We start from the raw sequence: 22374 nt of genomic DNA, 5'->3' as shown, positions 1-22374 counted from the left end.
GTGACGTAGGGATCCCCACCCAGGACACTCCAGCTGCACTCCATGCACACAATTCAGATTAGCACCAGTTATGTTACAACCAGTGCGACGGGTGGTCCCACGGGGTCATCTGAAGCTCCGCTTCTAGGCGCCCTCGGACGAGCGTGACCTACGGATCCCTACTTAGGACACTCCACCTGCACTCCATGCACACAAAAGGTCAGATTAGCACCAGTTGCGTTACAACCAGTGAGCAGTAGCACCACGTCAAGATTCTGACCATTGCTACTGACCATTCACACCATTCATAACGCCCGTCCTCCTGGGAGCCATTTTCTTTCTATCTTGGACACCATGCCCCCCCCCCACTACCTAAAGACCCCCATATATGAATGGTGTTCCTGGACAGTAGCAATGGTCAGAATCTTGACGTGGTGCTACTGCTCACTGGTTGTAACACAACTGGTGCTAATCTGACTTTTGTGTGCATGGAGTGCAGGTGGAGTGTCCTGGGTGGGGATTCGTTCATCACGCTCTTCCGTAGGCACCTGGAGGTGGAGCTTCAGATGACCCCGTAGGACACACCACCCGTCGCACTGGTTGTAGGATCAGACCAAGTGCTGAATTCATCTGAAGAGCCAGCTCTTGAGGTTGATGTGCGACAGGTGGTCCCGAGGGGGCATCTGAAGCTCCGCCTCCAGGTGCTCTCGGAAGAGTGTGACGTAGGGATCCCCACCCAGGACTCGCCAGCTGCACTCCATGCACACAAGTCAGATTAGCACCAGTTATGTTACAACCAGTGCGACGGGTGGTCCCATGGGGTCATCTGAAGCTCCGCCTCTAGGCGCCCTCGGACGAGCGTGACCTACGGATCCCCACTTAGGACACTCCACCTGCACTCAAGCACACAAAAGGTCAGATTAGCACCAGTTGTGTTACAACCAGTGAGCAGTAGCACCACGTCAAGGTTCTGACCATTGCTACTGACCATTCACACCATTCATAACCCCCGTCCTCCTGGGAGCCATTTTTTTTCTATCTTGGACACCATGCCCCCCCCCCCACTACCTAAAGACCCCCATATATGAATGGTGTTCCTGGACAGTAGCAATGGTCAGAACCTTGACGTGGTGCTACTGCTCACTGGTTGTAACACAACTGGTGCTAATCTGACTTTTGTGTGCATGGAGTGCAGCCGGAGTGTCCTGGGTGGGGATTCGTTCGTCACGCTCTTCCGTAGGCACCTGGAGGTGGAGCTTCAGATGACCCCGTAGGACATCACCCGTCGCACTGGTTGTAGGATCAGACCAAGTGCTGAATTCATCTGAAGAGCCAGCTCTTGAGGTTGATGTGCGACAGGTGGTCCCGAGGGGGCATCTGAAGCTCCGCCTCCAGGTGCCCTCGGAAGAGCGTGACGTAGGGATCCCCACCCAGGACACTCCAGCTGCACTCCATGCACACAAGTCAGATTAGCACCAGTTATGTTACAACCAGTGCGACGTGTGGTCCCACGGGGTCATCTGAAGCTCCGCCTCTAGGCGCCCTCGGACGAGCGTGACCTACGGATCCCTACTTAGGACACTCCACCTGCACTCCATGCACACAAAAGGTCAGATTAGCACCAGTTGCGTTACAACCAGTGAGCAGTAGCACCACGTCAAGGTTCTGACCATTGCTACTGACCATTCACACCATTCATAACCCCCGTCCTCCTGGGAGCCATTTTTTTTCTATCTTGGACACCATGCCCCCCCCCCACTACCTAAAGACCCCCATATATGAATGGTGTTCCTGGACAGTAGCAATGGTCAGAACCTTGACGTGGTGCTACTGCTCACTGGTTGTAACACAACTGGTGCTAATCTGACTTTTGTGTGCATGGAGTGCAGCCGGAGTGTCCTGGGTGGGGATTCGTTCGTCACGCTCTTCCGTAGGCACCTGGAGGTGGAGCTTCAGATGACCCCGTAGGACATCACCCGTCGCACTGGTTGTAGGATCAGACCAAGTGCTGAATTCATCTGAAGAGCCAGCTCTTGAGGTTGATGTGCGACAGGTGGTCCCGAGGGGGCATCTGAAGCTCCGCCTCCAGGTGCCCTCGGAAGAGCGTGACGTAGGGATCCCCACCCAGGACACTCCAGCTGCACTCCATGCACACAAGTCAGATTAGCACCAGTTATGTTACAACCAGTGCGACGGGTGGTCCCACGGGGTCATCTGAAGCTCCGCCTCTAGGCGCCCTCGGACGAGCGTGACCTACGGATCCCTACTTAGGACACTCCACCTGCACTCCATGCACACAAAAGGTCAGATTAGCACCAGTTGCGTTACAACCAGTGAGCAGTAGCACCACGTCAAGGTTCTGACCATTGCTACTGACCATTCACACCATTCATAACCCCCGTCCTCCTGGGAGCCATTTTTTTTCTATCTTGGACACCATGCCCCCCCCCCACTACCTAAAGACCCCCATATATGAATGGTGTTCCTGGACAGTAGCAATGGTCAGAACCTTGATGTGGTGCTACTGCTCACTGGTTGTAACACAACTGGTGCTAATCTGACTTTTGTGTGCATGGAGTGCAGGTGGAGTGTCCTGGGTGGGGATTTGTTCGTCACGCTCTTCCGTAGGCACCTGGAGGTGGAGCTTCAGATGACCCCGTAGGACACACCACCCGTCGCACTGGTTGTAGGATCAGACCAAGTGCTGAATTCATCTGAAGAGCCAGCTCTTGAGGTTGATGTGCGACAGGTGGTCCAGAGGGGGCATCTGAAGCTCCGCCTCCAGGTGCTCTCGGAAGAGCGTGACGTACGGCTCCCCACCCAGGACACGCCAGCTGCACTCCATGCACACAAGTCAGATTAGCACCAGTTATGTTACAACCAGTGCGACGGGTGGTCCCACGGGGTCATCTGAAGCTCCGCCTCTAGGCGCCCTCGGACGAGCGTGACCTACGGATCCCCACTTAGGACACTCCACCTGCACTCAAGCACACAAAAGGTCAGATTAGCACCAGTTGTGTTACAACCAGTGAGCAGTAGCACCACGTCAAGGTTCTGACCATTGCTACTGACCATTCACACCATTCATAACCCCCGTCCTCCTGGGAGCCATTTTTTTTCTATCTTGGACACCATGCCCCCCCCCCCCTACCTAAAGACCCCCATATATGAATGGTGTTCCTGGACAGTAGCAATGGTCAGAACCTTGACGTGGTGCTACTGCTCACTGGTTGTAACACAACTGGTGCTAATCTGACTTTTGTGTGCATGGAGTGCAGCCGGAGTGTCCTGGGTGGGGATTCGTTTGTCACGCTCTTCCGTAGGCACCTGGAGGTGGAGCTTCAGATGACCCCGTAGGACATCACCCGTCGCACTGGTTGTAGGATCAGACCAAGTGCTGAATTAATCTGAAGAGCCAGCTCTTGAGGTTGATGTGCGACAGGTGGTCCCGAGGGGGCATCTGAACCTCCGCCTCCAGGTGCCCTCGGAAGAGCGTGACGTAGGGATCCCCACCCAGGACACTCCAGCTGCACTCCATGCACACAATTCAGATTAGCACCAGTTATGTTACAACCAGTGCGACGGGTGGTCCCACGGGGTCATCTGAAGCTCCGCTTCTAGGCGCCCTCGGACGAGCGTGACCTACGGATCCCTACTTAGGACACTCCACCTGCACTCCATGCACACAAAAGGTCAGATTAGCACCAGTTGCGTTACAACCAGTGAGCAGTAGCACCACGTCAAGGTTCTGACCATTGCTACTGACCATTCACACCATTCATAACCCCCGTCCTCCTGGGAGCCATTTTCTTTCTATCTTGGACACCATGCCCCCCCCCCACTACCTAAAGACCCCCATATATGAATGGTGTTCCTGGACAGTAGCAATGGTCAGAATCTTGACGTGGTGCTACTGCTCACTGGTTGTAACACAACAGGTGCTAATCTGACTTTTGTGTGCATGGAGTGCAGGTGGAGTGTCCTGGGTGGGGATTCGTTCGTCACGCTCTTCCGTAGGCACCTGGAGGTGGAGCTTCAGATGACCCCGTAGGACACACCACCCGTCGCACTGGTTGTAGGATCAGACCAAGTGCTGAATTCATCTGAAGAGCCAGCTCTTGAGGTTGATGTGCGACAGGTGGTCCCGATGGGGCATCTGAAGCTCCGCCTCCAGGTGCTCTCGGAAGAGTGTGACGTAGGGATCCCCACCCAGGACTCGCCAGCTGCACTCCATGCACACAAGTCAGATTAGCACCAGTTATGTTACAACCAGTGCGACGGGTGGTCCCACGGGGTCATCTGAAGCTCCGCCTCTAGGCGCCCTCAGACGAGCGTGACCTACGGATCCCCACTTGGGACACTCCACCTGCACTCAAGCACACAAAAGGTCAGATTAGCACCAGTTGTGTTACAACCAGTGAGCAGTAGCACCACGTCAAGGTTCTGACCATTGCTACTGACCATTCACACCATTCATAACCCCCGTCCTCCTGGGAGCCATTTTTTTTCTTTCTTGGACACCATGCCCCCCCCCCACTACCTAAAGACCCCCATATATGAATGGTGTTCCTGGACAGTAGCAATGGTCAGAACCTTGACGTGGTGCTACTGCTCACTGGTTGTAACACAACTGGTGCTAATCTGACTTTTGTGTGCATGGAGTGCAGCCGGAGTGTCCTGGGTGGGGATTCGTTCGTCACGCTCTTCCGTAGGCACCTGGAGGTGGAGCTTCAGATGACCCCGTAGGACATCACCCGTCGCACTGGTTGTAGGATCAGACCAAGTGCTGAATTCATCTGAAGAGCCAGCTCTTGAGGTTGATGTGCGACAGGTGGTCCCGAGGGGGCATCTGAAGCTCCGCCTCCAGGTGCCCTCGGAAGAGCGTGACGTAGGGATCCCCACCCAGGACACTCCAGCTGCACTCCATGCACACAAGTCAGATTAGCACCAGTTATGTTACAACCAGTGCGACGTGTGGTCCCACGGGGTCATCTGAAGCTCCGCCTCTAGGCGCCCTCGGACGAGCGTGACCTACGGATCCCTACTTAGGACACTCCACCTGCACTCCATGCACACAAAAGGTCAGATTAGCACCAGTTGCGTTACAACCAGTGAGAAGTAGCACCACGTCAAGGTTCTGACCATTGCTACTGACCATTCACACCATTCATAACCCCCGTCCTCCTGGGAGCCATTTTCTTTCTATCTTGGACACCATGCCCCCCCCACTACCTAAAGACCCCCATATATGAATGGTGTTCCTGGACAGTAGCAATGGTCAGAACCTTGACGTGGTACTACTGCTCACTGGTTGTAACACAACTGGTGCTAATCTGACTTTTGTGTGCATGGAGTGCAGGTGGAGTGTCCTGGGTGGGGATTCGTTCGTCACGCTCTTCCGTAGGCACCTGGAGGTGGAGCTTCAGATGACCCCGTAGGACACATCACCCGTCGCACTGGTTGTAGGATCAGACCAAGTGCTGAATTCATCTGAAGAGCCAGCTCTTGAGGTTGATGTGCGACAGGTGGTCCCGAGGGGGCATCTGAAGCTCCGCCTCCAGGTGCTCTCGGAAGAGCGTGACGTAGGGATCCCACCCAGGACACGGCAGCTGCACTCCATGCACACAAGTCAGATTAGCACCAGTTATGTTACAACCAGTGCGACGGGTGGTCCCACGGGGTCATCTGAAGCTCTGCCTCTAGGCGCCCTCGGACGAGCGTGACCTACGGATCCCCACTTAGGACACTCCACCTGCACTCAAGCACACAAAAGGTCAGATTAGCACCAGTTGTGTTACAACCAGTGAGCAGTAGCACCACGTCAAGGTTCTGACCATTGCTACTGACCATTCACACCATTCATAACCCCCGTCCTCCTGGGAGCCATTTTTTTTCTTTCTTGGACACCATGCCCCCCCCCCACTACCTAAAGACCCCCATATATGAATGGTGTTCCTGGACAGTAGCAATGGTCAGAACCTTGACGTGGTGCTACTGCTCACTGGTTGTAACACAACTGGTGCTAATCTGACTTTTGTGTGCATGGAGTGCAGCCGGAGTGCCCTGGGTGGGGATTCGTTCGTCACGCTCTTCCGTAGGCACCTGGAGGTGGAGCTTCAGATGACCCCGTAGGACATCACCCGTCGCACTGGTTGTAGGATCAGACCAAGTGCTGAATTCATCTGAAGAGCCAGCTCTTGAGGTTGATGTGCGACAGGTGGTCCCGAGGGGGCATCTGAAGCTCCGCCTCCAGGTGCCCTCGGAAGAGCGTGACGTAGGGATCCCCACCCAGGACACTCCAGCTGCACTCCATGCACACAAGTCAGATTAGCACCAGTTATGTTACAACCAGTGCGACGGGTGGTCCCACGGGGTCATCTGAAGCTCCGCCTCTAGGCGCCCTCGGACGAGCGTGACCTACGGATCCCTACTTAGGACACTCCACCTGCACTCCATGCACACAAAAGGTCAGATTAGCACCAGTTGTGTTACAACCAGTGAGCAGTAGCACCACGTCAAGGTTCTGACCATTGCTACTGACCATTCACACCATTCATAACCCCCGTCCTCCTGGGAGCCATTTTCTTTCTATCTTGGACACCATGCCCCCCCCCCCACTACCTAAAGACCCCCATATATGAATGGTGTTCCTGGACAGTAGCAATGGTCAGAACCTTGACGTGGTGCTACTGCTCACTGGTTGTAACACAACTGGTGCTAATCTGACTTTTGTGTGCATGGAGTGCAGCCGGAGTGTCCTGGGTGGGGATTCGTTCGTCACGCTCTTCCGAATGCACCTGGAGGTGGAGCTTCAGATGACCCCGTAGGACACATCACCCGTCGCACTGGTTGTAGGATCAGACCAAGTGCTGAATTCATCTGAAGAGCCAGCTCTTGAGGTTGATGTGCGACAGGTGGTCCCGAGGGGGCATCTGAAGCTCCGCCTCCAGATGCTCTCGGAAGAGCGTGACGTAGGGATCCCCACCCAGGACACTCCAGCTGCACTCCATGCACACAAGTCAGATTAGCACCAGTTATGTTACAACCAGTGTGACGGGTGGTCCCACGGGGTCATCTGAAGCTCCGCCTCTAGGCGCCCTCGGAGGAGCGTGACCTACGGATCTCCACCTGCACTCAAGCACACAAAAGGTCAGATTAGCACCAGTTGTGTTACAACCAGTGAGCAGTAGCACCACGTCAAGGTTCTGACCATTGCTACTGACCATTCACACCATTCATAACCCCCGTCCTCCTGGGAGCCATTTTTTTTCTATCTTGGACACCATGCCCCCCCCCCCCACTACCTAAAGACCCCCATATATGAATGGTGTTCCTGGACAGTAGCAATGGTCAGAACCTTGACGTGGTGCTACTGCTCACTGGTTGTAACACAACTGGTGCTAATCTGACTTTTGTGTGCATGGAGTGCAGCGGAGTTGCCCTGGGTGGGGATTCGTTCGTCACGCTCTTCCGTAGGCACCTGGAGGTGGAGCTTCAGATGACCCCGTAGGACATCACCCGTCGCACTGGTTGTAGGATCAGACCAAGTGCTGAATTCATCTGAAGAGCCAGCTCTTGAGGTTGATGTGCGACAGGTGGTCCCGAGGGGGCATCTGAAGCTCCGCCTCCAGGTGCCCTCGAAAGAGCGTGACGTAGGGATCCCCACCCAGGACACTCCAGCTGCACTCCATGCACACAAGTCAGATTAGCACCAGTTATGTTACAACCAGTGCGACTGGTGGTCCCACGGGGTCATCTGAAGCTCCGCCTCTAGGCGCCCTCGGACGAGCGTGACCTACGGATCCCTACTTAGGACACTCCACCTGCACTCAAGCACACAAAAGGTCAGATTAGCACCAGTTGTGTTACAACCAGTGAGCAGTAGCACCACGTCAAGGTTCTGACCATTGCTACTGACCATTCACACCATTCATAACCCCCGTCCTCCTGGGAGCCATTTTCTTTCTATCTTGGACACCATGCCCCCCCCCCCCACTACCTAAAGACCCCCATATATGAATGGTGTTCCTGGACAGTAGCAATGGTCAGAACCTTGACGTGGTGCTACTGCTCACTGGTTGTAACACAACTGGTGCTAATCTGACTTTTGTGTGCATGGAGTGCAGCCGGAGTGTCCTGGGTGGGGATTCGTTCGTCACGCTCTTCCGTAGGCACCTGGAGGTGGAGCTTCAGATGACCCCGAGGGACATCACCCGTCGCACTGGTTGTAGGATCAGACCAAGTGCTGAATTCATCTGAAGAGCCAGCTCTTGAGGTTGATGTGCGACAGGTGGTCCCGAGGGGGCATCTGAAGCTCTGCCTCCAGGTGCCTTCGGAAGAGCGTGACGTAGGGATCCCCACCCAGGACACTCCAGCTGCACTCCATGCACACAAGTCAGATTAGCACCAGTTGTGTTACAACCAGTGCGACGGGTGGTCCCACGGGGTCATCTGAAGCTCCGCCTCTCGGCGCCCTCGGACGAGTGTGACCTACGGATCCCTACTTAGGACACTCCACCTGCACTCCATGCACACAAAAGGTCAGATTAGCACCAGTTGCGTTACAACCAGTGAGCAGTAGCACCACGTCAAGGTTCTGACCATTGCTACTGACCATTCACACCATTCATAACCCCCGTCCTCCCTGGGAGCCATTTTCGTTCTATCTTGGACACCATGCCCCCCCCACTACCTAAAGACCCCCATATATGAATGGTGTTCCTGGACAGTAGCAATGGTCAGAACCTTGACGTGGTGCTACTGCTCACTGGTTGTAACACAACTGGTGCTAATCTGACTTTTGTGTGCATGGAGTGCAGCCGGAGTGTCCTGGGTGGGGATTCGTTCGTCACGCTCTTCCGAATGCACCTGGAGGTGGAGCTTCAGATGACCCCGTAGGACACATCACCCGTCGCACTGGTTGTAGGATCAGACCAAGTGCTGAATTCATCTGAAGAGCCAGCTCTTGAGGTTGATGTGCGACAGGTGGTCCCGAGGGGGCATCTGAAGCTCCGCCTCCAGGTGCTCTCGGAAGAGCGTGACGTAGGGATCCCCACCCAGGACACTCCAGCTGCACTCCATGCACACAAGTCAGATTAGCACCAGTTATGTTACAACCAGTGTGACGGGTGGTCCCACGGGGTCATCTGAAGCTCCGCCTCTAGGCGCCCTCGGAGGAGCGTGACCTACGGATCTCCACCTGCACTCAAGCACACAAAAGGTCAGATTAGCACCAGTTGTGTTACAACCAGTGAGCAGTAGCACCACGTCAAGGTTCTGACCATTGCTACTGACCATTCACACCATTCATAACCCCCGTCCTCCTGGGAGCCATTTTTTTCTATCTTGGACACCATGCCCCCCCCCACTACCTAAAGACCCCCATATATGAATGGTGTTCCTGGACAGTAGCAATGGTCAGAACCTTGACGTGGTGCTACTGCTCACTGGTTGTAACACAACTGGTGCTAATCTGACTTTTGTGTGCATGGAGTGCAGCCGGAGTGTCCTGGGTGGGGATTCGTTTGTCACGCTCTTCCGTAGGCACCTGGAGGTGGAGCTTCAGATGACCCCGTAGGACATCACCCGTCGCACTGGTTGTAGGATCAGACCAAGTGCTGAATTCATCTGAAGAGCCAGCTCTTGAGGTTGATGTGCGACAGGTGGTCCCGAGGGGGCATCTGAACCTCCGCCTCCAGGTGCCCTCGGAAGAGCGTGACGTAGGGATCCCCACCCAGGACACTCCAGCTGCACTCCATGCACACAATTCAGATTAGCACCAGTTATGTTACAACCAGTGCGACGGGTGGTCCTGCGGGGTCATCTGAAGCTCCGCTTCTAGGCGCCCTCGGACGAGCGTGACCTACGGATCCCCACTTAGGACACTCCACCTGCACTCAAGCACACAAAAGGTCAGATTAGCACCAGTTGTGTTACAACCAGTGAGCAGTAGCATCACGTCAAGGTTCTGACCATTGCTACTGACCATTCACACCATTCATAACCCCCGTCCTCCTGGGAGCCATTTTTTTTCTATCTTGGACACCATGCCCCCCCCCCACTACCTAAAGACCCCCATATATGAATGGTGTTCCTGGACAGTAGCAATGGTCAGAACCTTGACGTGGTGCTACTGCTCACTGGTTGTAACACAACTGGTGCTAATCTGACTTTTGTGTGCATGGAGTGCAGCCGGAGTGTCCTGGGTGGGGATTCGTTCGTCACGCTCTTCCGTAGGCACCTGGAGGTGGAGCTTCAGATGACCCCGTAGGACATCACCCGTCCCACTGGTTGTAGGATCTGACCAAGTGCTGAATTCATCTGAAGAGCCAGCTCTTGAGGTTGATGTGCGACAGGTGGTCCCGAGGGGGCATCTGAAGCTCCGCCTCCAGGTGCCCTCGGAAGAGCGTGACTTAGGGATCCCCACCCAGGACACTCCAGCTGCACTCCATGCACACAAGTCAGATTAGCACCAGTTATGTTACAACCAGTGCGACGGGTGGTCCCACGGGGTCATCTGAAGCTCCGCCTCTAGGCACCCTCGGACGAGCGTGACCTACGGATCCCTACTTAGGACACTCCACCTGCACTTCATGCACACAAAAGGTCAGATTAGCACCAGTTGCGTTACAACCAGTGAGCAGTAGCACCACGTCAAGGTTCTGACCATTGCTACTGACCATTCACACCATTCATAACCCCCGTCCTCCTGGGAGCCATTTTCTTTCTATCTTGGACACCATGCCCCCCCCCCACTACCTAAAGACCCCCATATATGAATGGTGTTCCTGGACAGTAGCAATGGTCAGAACCTTGACGAGGTGCTACTGCTCACTGGTTGTAACACAACTGGTGCTAATCTGACTTTTGTGTGCATGGAGTGCAGGTGGAGTGTCCTGGGTGGGGATTCGTTCGTCACGCTCTTCCGTAGGCACCTAGAGGTGGAGCTTCAGATGACCCCGTAGGACACATCACCCGTCGCACTGGTTGTAGGATCAGACCAAGTGCTGAATTCATCTGAAGAGCCAGCTCTTGAGGTTGATGTGCGACAGGTGGTCCCGAGGGGGCATCTGAAGCTCCGCCTCCAGGTGCTCTCGGAAGAGCGTGACGTAGGGATCCCCACCCAGGACACGCCAGCTGCACTCCATGCACACAAGTCAGATTAGCACCAGTTATGTTACAACCAGTGCGACGGGTGGTCCCATGGGGTCATCTGAAGCTCCGCCTCTAGGCGCCCTCGGACGAGCGTGACCTACGGATCCCCACTTAGGACACTCCACCTGCACTCAAGCACACAAAAGGTCAGATTAGCACCAGTTGCGTTACAACCAGTGAGCAGTAGCACCACGTCAAGGTTCTGACCATTGCTACTGACCATTCACACCATTCATAACCCCCGTCCTCCTGGGAGCCATTTTCTTTCTATCTTGGACACCATGCCCCCCCCCCCACTACCTAAAGACCCCCATATATGAATGGTGTTCCTGGACAGTAGCAATGGTCAGAACCTTGACGTGGTGCTACTGCTCACTGGTTGTAACACAACTGGTGCTAATCTGACTTTTGTGTGCATGGAGTGCAGCCGGAGTGTCCTGGGTGGGGATTCGTTCGTCACGCTCTTCCGTAGGCACCTGGAGGTGGAGCTTCAGATGACCCCGTAGGACATCACCCGTCGCACTGGTTGTAGGATCAGACCAAGTGCTGAATTCATCTGAAGAGCCAGCTCTTGAGGTTGATGTGCGACAGGTGGTCCCGAGGGGGCATCTGAAGCTCCGCCTCCAGGTGCCCTCGGAAGAGCGTGACGTAGGGATCCCCACCCAGGACACTCCAGCTGCACTCCATGCACACAAGTCAGATTAGCACCAGTTATGTTACAACCAGTGCAAAGGGTGGTCCCACGGGGTCATCTGAAGCTCCGCCTCTAGGCGCCCTCAGACGAGCGTGACCTACGGATCCCTACTTAGGACACTCCACCTGCACTCCATGCACACAAAAGGTCAGATTAGCACCAGTTGCGTTACAACCAGTGAGCAGTAGCACCACGTCAAGGTTCTGACCATTGCTACTGACCATTCACACCATTCATAACCCCCGTCCTCCTGGGAGCCATTTTCTTTCTATCTTGGACACCATGCCCCCCCCCCACTACCTAAAGACCCCCATATATGAATGGTGTTCCTGGACAGTAGCAATGGTCAGAACCTTGACGTGGTGCTACTGCTCACTGGTTGTAACACAACTGGTGCTAATCTGACTTTTGTGTGCATGGAGTGCAGCCGGAGTGTCCTGGGTGGGGATTCGTTCGTCACGCTCTTCCGAAGGCACCTGGAGGTGGAGCTTCAGATGACCCCGTAGGACACATCACCCGTCGCACTGGTTGTAGGATCAGACCAAGTGCTGAATTCATCTGAAGAGCCAGCTCTTGAGGTTGATGTGCGACAGGTGGTCCCGAGGGGGCATCTGAAGCTCCTCCTCCAGGTGCTCTCGGAAGAGCGTGACGTAGGGATCCCCACCCAGGACACTCCAGCTGCACTCCATGCACACAAGTCAGATTAGCACCAGTTATGTTACAACCAGTGCGACGGGTGGTCCCACGGGGTCATCTGAAGCTCCGCCTCAGGATGCCTATGGAAGGGTGACCTACGGATCCCTACTTAGGACACTCCACCTGCACTCCATGCACACAAAAGGTCAGATTAGCACCAGTTGTGTTACAACCAGTGAGCATTAGCACCACGTCAAGGTTCTGACCATTGCTACTGACCATTCACACCATTCATAACCCCTGTCCTCCTGGGCGCCATTCTTTTTCTATCTTGGACACCATGCCCCCCCCCCTCTACCTAAAGACCCCCATATATGAATGGTGTGAATGGTCAGTAGCAATGGTCAGAACCTTGACGTGGTGCTACTGCTCACTTGTTGTAACACAACTGGTGCTAATCTGACTTTTGTGTGCATGGAGTGCAGCCGGAGTGTCCTGGGTGGGGATTCGTTCGTCACGCTCTTCCGAAGGCACCTGGAGGTGGAGCTTCAGATGACCCCGTAGGACACATCACCCGTCGCACTGGTTGTAGGATCAGACCAAGTGCTGAATTCATCTGAAGAGCCAGCTCTTGAGGTTGATGTGCGACAGGTGGTCCCGAGGGGGCATCTGAAGCTCCGCCTCCAGGTGCTCTCGGAAGAGCGTGACGTAGGGATCCCCACCCAGGACACTCCAGCTGCACTCCATGCACACAAGTCAGATTAGCACCAGTTATGTTACAACCAGTGCGACGGGTGGTCCCACGGGGTCATCTGAAGCTCCGCCTCTAGGCGCCCTCGGACGAGCGTGACCTACGGATCCCCACTTAGGACACTCCACCTGCACTCAAGCACACAAAAGGTCAGATTAGCACCAGTTGTGTTACAACCAGTGAGCAGTAGCACCACGTCAAGGTTCTGACCATTGCTACTGACCATTCACACCATTCATAACCCCCGTCCTCCTGGGAGCCATTTTTTTTCTATCTTGGACACCATGCCCCCCCCCCCCCCCCACTACCTAAAGACCCCCATATATGAATGGTGTTCCTGGACAGTAGCAATGGTCAGAACCTTGACGTGATGCTACTGCTCACTGGTTGTAACACAACTGGTGCTAATCTGACTTTTGTGTGCATGGAGTGCAGCCGGAGTGTCCTGGGTGGGGATTCGTTCGTCACGCTCTTCCGTAGGCACCTGGAGGTGGAGCTTCAGATGACCCCGTAGGACATCACCCGTCGCACTGGTTGTAGGATCAGACCAAGTGCTGAATTCATCTGAAGAGCCAGCTCTTGAGGTTGATGTGCGACAGGTGGTCCTGAGGGGGCATCTGAAGCTCCGCCTCCAGGTGCCCTCGGAAGAGCGTGACGTAGGGATCCCCACCCAGGACACTCCGGCTGCACTCCATGCACACAAGTCAGATTAGCACCAGTTATGTTACAACCAGTGCGACGGGTGGTCCCACGGGGTCATCTGAAGCTCCGCCTCTAGGCGCCCTCGGACGAGCGTGACCTACGGATCCCTATTTAGGACACTCCACCTGCACTCCATGCACACAAAAGGTCAGATTAGCACCAGTTGCGTTACAACCAGTGAGCAGTAGCACCACGTCAAGGTTCTGACCATTGCTACTGACCATTCACACCATTCATAACCCCCGTCCTCCTGGGAGCCATTTTCTTTCTATCTTGGACACCATGCCCCCCCCCCACTACCTAAAGACCCCCATATATGAATGGTGTTCCTGGACAGTAGCAATGGACAGAACCTTGACGTGGTGCTACTGCTCACTGGTTGTAACACAACTGGTGCTAATCTGACTTTTGTGTGCATGGAGTGCAGCCGGAGTGTCCTGGGTGGGGATTCGTTCGTCACGCTCTTCCGAAGGCACCTGGAGGTGGAGCTTCAGATGACCCCGTAGGACACATCACCCGTCGCACTGGTTGTAGGATCAGACCAAGTGCTGAATTCATCTGAAGAGCCAGCTCTTGAGGTTGATGTGCGACAGGTGGTCCCGAGGGGGCATCTGAAGCTCCGCCTCCAGGTGCTCTCGGAAGAGCGTGACGTAGGGATCCCCACCCAGGACACTCCAGCTGCACTCCATGCACACAAGTCAGATTAGCACCAGTTATGTTACAACCAGTGCGACGGGTGGTCCCACGGGGTCATCTGAAGCTCCGCCTCAGGATGCCTACGGAAGGGTGACCTACGGATCCCTACTTAGGACACTCCACCTGCACTCCATGCACACAAAAGGTCAGATTAGCACCAGTTGTGTTACAACCAGTGAGCATTAGCACCACGTCAAGGTTCTGACCATTGCTACTGACCATTCACACCATTCATAACCCCTGTCCTCCTGGGCGCCATTCTTTTTCTATCTTGGACACCATGCCCCCCCCCCTCTACCTAAAGACCCCCATATATGAATGGTGTGAATGGTCAGTAGCAATGGTCAGAACCTTGACGTGGTGCTACTGCTCACTTGTTGTAACACAACTGGTGCTAATCTGACTTTTGTGTGCATGGAGTGCAGCCGGAGTGTCCTGGGTGGGGATTCGTTCGTCACGCTCTTCCGAAGGCACATGGAGGTGGAGCTTCAGATGACCCCGTAGGACACATCACCCGTCGCACTGGTTGTAGGATCAGACCAAGTGCTGAATTCATCTGAAGAGCCAGCTCTTGAGGTTGATGTGCGACAGGTGGTCCGGAGGGGGCATCTGAAGCTCCGCCTCCAGGTGCTCTCGGAAGAGCGTGACATAGGGATCCCCACCCAGGACACTCCAGCTGCACTCCATGCACACAAGTCAGATTAGCACCAGTTATGTTATCACCAGTGTGACGGGTGGTCCCACGGGGTCATCTGAAGCTCCGCCTCTAGGCGCCCTCGGACGAGCGTGACCTACGGATCTCCACCTGCACTCAAGCACACAAAAGGTCAGATTAGCACCAGTTGTGTTACAACCAGTGAGCAGTAGCACCACGTCAAGGTTCTGACCATTGCTACTGACCATTCACACCATTCATAACCCCCGTCCTCCTGGGAGCCATTTTTTTTCTATCTTGGACACCATGCCCCCCGCCCCCACTACCTAAAGACCCCCATATATGAATGGTGTTCCTGGACAGTAGCAATGGTCAGAACCTTGACGTGGTGCTACTGCTCACTGGTTGTAACACAACTGGCGCTAATCTGACTTTTGTGTGCATGGAGTGCAGCCGGAGTGTCCTGGGTGGGGATTCGTTTGTCACGCTCTTCCGTAGGCACCTGGAGGTGGAGCTTCAGATGACCCCGTAGGACATCACCCGTCGCACTGGTTGTAGGATCAGACCAAGTGCTGAATTCATCTGAAGAGCCAGCTCTTGAGGTTGATGTGCGACAGGTGGTCCCGAGGGGGCATCTGAAGCTCCGCCTCCAGGTGCCCTCGGAAGAGCGTGACGTAGGGATCCCCACCCAGGACACTCCAGCTGCACTCCATGCACACAATTCAGATTAGCACCAGTTATGTTACAACCAGTGCGACGGGTGGTCCCACGGGGTCATCTGAAGCTCCGCTTCTAGGCGCCCTCGGACGAGCGTGACCTACGGATCCCTACTTAGGACACTCCACCTGCACTCCATGCACACAAAAGGTCAGATTAGCACCAGTTGCGTTACAACCAGTGAGCAGTAGCACCACGTCAAGGTTCTGACCAATGCTACTGACCATTCACACCATTCATAACCCCCGTCCTCCTGGGAGCCATTTTCTTTCTATCTTGGACACCATGCCCCCCCCACTACCTAAAGACCCCCATATATGAATGGTGTTCCTGGACAGTAGCAATGGTCAGAATCTTGACGTGGTGCTACTGCTCACTGGTTGTAACACAACAGGTGCTAATCTGACTTTTGTGTGCATGGAGTGCAGGTGGAGTGTCCTGGGTGGGGATTCGTTCGTCACGCTCTTCCGTAGGCACCTGGAGGTGGAGCTTCAGATGACCCCGTAGGACACACCACCCGTCGCACTGGTTGTAGGATCAGACCAAGTGCTGAATTCATCTGAAGAGCCAGCTCTTGAGGTTGATGTGCGACAGGTGGTCCCGAGGGGGCATCTGAAGCTCCGCCTCCAGGTGCTCTCGGAAGAGCGTGACATAGGGATCCCCACCCAGGACACGCCAGCTGCACTCCATGCACACAAGTCAGATTAGCACCAGTTATGTTACAACCAGTACGACGGGTGGTCCCACGGGGTCATCTGAAGCTCCGCCTCTAGGCGCCCTCGGACGAGCGTGACCTACGGATCCCCACTTAGGACACTCCACCTGCACTCAAGCACACAAAAGGTCAGATTAGCACCAGTTGTGTTACAACCAGTGAGCAGTAGCACCACGTCAAGGTTCTGACCATTGCTACTGACCATTCACACCATTCATAACCCCCGTCCTCCTGGGAGCCATTTTTTTTCTATCTTGGACACCATGCCCCCCCCCCCCCACTACCTAAAGACCCCCATATATGAATGGTGTTCCTGGACAGTAGCAATGGTCAGAACCTTGACGTGGTGCTACTGCTCACTGGTTGTAACACAACTGGTGCTAATCTGACTTTTGTGTGCATGGAGTGCAGCCGGAGTGTCCTGGGTGGGGATTCGTTTGTCACGCTCTTCCGTAGGCACCTGGAGGTGGAGCTTCGGATGACCCCGTAGGACATCACCCGTCGCACTGGTTGTAGGATCAGACCAAGTGCTGAATTCATCTGAAGAGCCAGCTCTTGAGGTTGATGTGCGACAGGTGGTCCCGAGGGGGCATCTGAAGCTCCGCCTCCAGGTGCCCTCGGAAGAGCGTGACGTAGGGATCCCCACCCAGGACACTCCAGCTGCACTCCATGCACACAATTCAGATTAGCACCAGTTATGTTACAACCAGTGCGACGGGTGGTCCCACGGGGTCATCTGAAGCTCCGCTTCTAGGCGCCCTCGGACGAGCGTGACCTACGGATCCCTACTTAGGACACTCCACCTGCACTCCATGCACACAAAAGGTCAGATTAGCACCAGTTGCGTTACAACTAGTGAGCAGTAGCACCACGTCAAGGTTCTGACCAATGCTACTGACCATTCACACCATTCATAACCCCCGTCCTCCTGGGAGCCATTTTCTTTCTATCTTGGACACCATGCCCCCCCCCACTACCTAAAGACCCCCATATATGAATGGTGTTCCTGGACAGTAGCAATGGTCAGAATCTTGACGTGGTGCTACTGCTCACTGGTTGTAACACAACAGGTGCTAATCTGACTTTTGTGTGCATGGAGTGCAGGTGGAGTGTCCTGGGTGGGGATTCGTTCGTCACGCTCTTCCGTAGGCACCTGGAGGTGGAGCTTCAGATGACCCCGTAGGACACACCACCCGTCGCACTGGTTGTAGGATCAGACCAAGTGCTGAATTCATCTGAAGAGCCAGCTCTTGAGGTTGATGTGCGACAGGTGGTCCCGAGGGGGCATCTGAAGCTCCGCCTCCAGGTGCTCTCGGAAGAGCGTGACGTAGGGATCCCCACCCAGGACACGCCAGCTGCACTCCATGCACACAAGTCAGATTAGCACCAGTTATGTTACAACCAGTACGACGGGTGGTCCCACGGGGTCATCTGAAGCTCCGCCTCTAGGCGCCCTCGGACGAGCGTGACCTACGGATCCCCACTTAGGACACTCCACCTGCACTCAAGCACACAAAAGGTCAGATTAGCACCAGTTGTGTTACAACCAGTGAGCAGTAGCACCACGTCAAGGTTCTGACCATTGCTACTGACCATTCACACCATTCATAACCCCCGTCCTCCTGGGAGCCATTTTTTTTCTATCTTGGACACCATGCCCCCCCCCCCCCACTACCTAAAGACCCCCATATATGAATGGTGTTCCTGGACAGTAGCAATGGTCAGAACCTTGACGTGGTGCTACTGCTCACTGGTTGTAACACAACTGGTGCTAATCTGACTTTTGTGTGCATGGAGTGCAGCCGGAGTGTCCTGGGTGGGGATTCGTTTGTCACGCTCTTCCGTAGGCACCTGGAGGTGGAGCTTCGGATGACCCCGTAGGACATCACCCGTCGCACTGGTTGTAGGATCAGACCAAGTGCTGAATTCATCTGAAGAGCCAGCTCTTGAGGTTGATGTGCGACAGGTGGTCCCGAGGGGGCATCTGAAGCTCCGCCTCCAGGTGCCCTCGGAAGAGCGTGACGTAGGGATCCCCACCCAGGACACTCCAGCTGCACTCCATGCACACAAGTCAGATTAGCACCAGTTATGTTACAACCAGTGCGACGGGTGGTCCCACGGGGTCATCTGAAGCTCCGCCTCTAGGGCCCTCGGACGAGCGTGACCTACGGATCCCTACTTAGGACACTCCACCTGCACTCTATGCACACAAAAGGTCAGATTAGCACCAGTTGCGTTACAACCAGTGAGCAGTAGCACCACGTCAAGGTTCTGACCATTGCTACTGACCATTCACACTATTCATAACCCCCGTCCTCCTGGGAGCCATTTTCTTTCTATCTTGGACACCATGCCCCCCCCCCCCCACTACCTAAAGACCCCCATATATGAATGGTGTTCCTGGACAGTAGCAATGGTCAGAACCTTGACGAGGTGCTACTGCTCACTGGTTGTAACACAACTGGTGCTAATCTGACTTTTGTGTGCATGGAGTGCAGGTGGAGTGTCCTGGGTGTGGATTTGTTTGTCACGCTCTTCCGTAGGCACCTGGAGGTGGAGCTTCAGATGACCCCGTAGGACACATCACCCGTCGCACTGGTTGTAGGATCAGACCAAGTGCTGAATTCATCTGAAGAGCCAGCTCTTGAGGTTGATGTGCGACAGGTGGTCCCGAGGGGGCATCTGAAGCTCCGCCTCCAGGTGCTCTCGGAAGAGCGTGACGTAGGGATCCCCACCCAGGACACGCCAGCTGCACTCCATGCACACAAGTCAGATTAGCACCAGTTATGTTACAACCAGTGCGACGGGTGGTCCCACGGGGTCATCTGAAGCTCCGCCTCTAGGCGCCCTCAGACGAGCGTGACCTACGGATCCCCACTTAGGACACTCCACCTGCACTCAAGCACACAAAAGGTCAGATTAGCACCAGTTATGTTACAACCAGTGCAAAGGGTGGTCCCACGGGGTCATCTGAAGCTCCGCCTCTAGGCGCCCTCGGACGAGCGTGACCTACGGATCCCTACTTAGGACACTCCACCTGCACTCCATGCACACAAAAGGTCAGATTAGCACCAGTTGCGTTACAACCAGTGAGCAGTAGCACCACGTCAAGGTTCTGACCATTGCTACTGACCATTCACACCATTCATAACCCCCGTCCTCCTGGGAGCCATTTTTTTTCTATCTTGGACACCATGCCCCCCCCCCCACTACCTAAAGACCCCCATATATGAATGGTGTTCCTGGACAGTAGCAATGGTCAGAACCTTGACGTGGTGCTACTGCTCACTGGTTGTAACACAACTGGTGCTAATCTGACTTTTGTGTGCATGGAGTGCAGCCGGAGTGTCCTGGGTGGGGATTCGTTTGTCACGCTCTTCCGTAGGCACCTGGAGGTGGAGCTTCAGATGACCCCGTAGGACATCACCCGTCGCACTGGTTGTAGGATCAGACCAAGTGCTGAATTCATCTGAAGAGCCAGCTCTTGAGGTTGATGTGCGACAGGTGGTCCCGAGGGGGCATCTGAAGCTCCGCCTCCAGGTGCTCTCGGAAGAGCGTGACGTAGGGATCCCCACCCAGGACACGCCAGCTGCACTCCATGCACACAAGTCAGATTAGCACCAGTTATGTTACAACCAGTGCGACGGGTGGTCCCACGGGGTCATCTGAAGCTCCGCCTCTAGGCGCCCTCGGACGAGCGTGACCTACGGATCCCTACTTAGGACACTCCACCTGCACTCCATGCACACAAAAGGTCAGATTAGCACCAGTTGTGTTACAACCAGTGAGCAGTAGCACCACGTCAAGGTTCTGACCATTGCTACTGACCATTCACACCATTCATAACCCCCGTCCTCCTGGGAGCCATTTTCTTTCTATCTTGGACACCATGCCCCCCCCCCCACTACCTAAAGACCCCCATATATGAATGGTGTTCCTGGACAGTAGCAATGGTCAGAACCTTGACGAGGTGCTACTGCTCACTGGTTGTAACACAACTGGTGCTAATCTGACTTTTGTGTGCATGGAGTGCAGGTGGAGTGTCCTGGGCGGGGATTCGTTCGTCACGCTCTTCCGTAGGCACCTGGAGGTGGAGCTTCAGATGACCCCGTAGGACATCACCCGTCGCACTGGTTGTAGGATCAGACCAAGTGCTGAATTCATCTGAAGAGCCAGCTCTTGAGGTTGATGTGCGACAGGTGGTCCCGAGGGGGCATCTGAAGCTCCGCCTCCAGGTGCCCTCGGAAGAGCGTGACGTAGGGATCCCCACCCAGGACACTCCAGCTGCACTCCATGCACACAAGTCAGATTAGCACCAGTTATGTTACAACCAGTGCGACGGGTGGTCCCACGGGGTCATCTGAAGCTCCGCCTCTAGGCGCCCTCGGACGAGCGTGACCTACGGATCCCTACTTAGGACACTCCACCTGCACTCCATGCACACAAAAGGTCAGATTAGCACCAGTTGCGTTACAACCAGTGAGCAGTAGCACCACGTCAAGGTTCTGACCATTGCTACTGACCATTCACACCATTCATAACCCCCGTCCTCCTGGGAGCCATTTTCTTTCTATCTTGGACACCATGCCCCCCCCCCACTACCTAAAGACCCCCATATATGAATGGTGTTCCTGGACAGTAGCAATGGTCAGAACCTTGACGTGGTGCTACTGCTCACTGGTTGTAACACAACTGGTGCTAATCTGACTTTTGTGTGCATGGAGTGCAGCCGGAGTGTCCTGGGTGGGGATTCGTTCGTCACGCTCTTCCGAAGGCACCTGGAGGTGGAGCTTCAGATGACCCCGTAGGACACATCACCCGTCGCACTGGTTGTAGGATCAGACCAAGTGCTGAATTCATCTGAAGAGCCAGCTCTTGAGGTTGATGTGCGACAGGTGGTCCCGAGGGGGCATCTGAAGCTCCGCCTCCAGGTGCTCTCGGAAGAGCGTGACGTAGGGATCCCCACCCAGGACACGCCAGCTGCACTCCATGCACACAAGTCAGATTAGCACCAGTTATGTTACAACCAGTGCGACGGGTGGTCCCACGGGGTCATCTGAAGCTCCACCTCTAGGCGCCCTCGGACGAGCGTGACCTACGGATCCCCACTTAGGACACTCCACCTGTACTCAAGCACACAAAAGGTCAGATTAGCACCAGTTGTGTTACAACCAGTGAGCAGTAGCACCACGTCAAGGTTCTGACCATTGCTACTGACCATTCACACCATTCATAACCCCCGTCCTCCTGGGAGCCATTTTTTTTCTATCTTGGACACCATGCCCCCCCCCACTACCTAAAGACCCCCATATATGAATGGTGTTCCTGGACAGTAGCAATGGTCAGAACCTTGACGTGGTGCTACTGCTCACTGGTTGTAACACAACTGGTGCTAATCTGACTTTTGTGTGCATGGAGTGCAGCCGGAGTGTCCTGGGTGGGGATTCGTTCGTCACGCTCTTCCGAAGGCACCTGGAGGTGGAGCTTCAGATGACCCCGTAGGACACATCACCCGTCGCACTGGTTGTAGGATCAGACCAAGTGCTGAATTCATCTGAAGAGCCAGCTCTTGAGGTTGATGTGCGACAGGTGGTCCAGAGGGGGCATCTGAAGCTCCGCCTCCAGGTGCCCTCGGAAGAGCGTGACGTAGGGATCCCCACCTAGGACACTCCAGC

The sequence above is a fragment of the Lissotriton helveticus genome, chromosome 5_1 (genome assembly GCF_964261635.1).
Source record: "Lissotriton helveticus chromosome 5_1, aLisHel1.1, whole genome shotgun sequence".
NCBI classification, from domain to species: Eukaryota; Metazoa; Chordata; class Amphibia; order Caudata; family Salamandridae; genus Lissotriton; species Lissotriton helveticus.
This window is presented reverse-complemented; position numbering follows the sequence as displayed.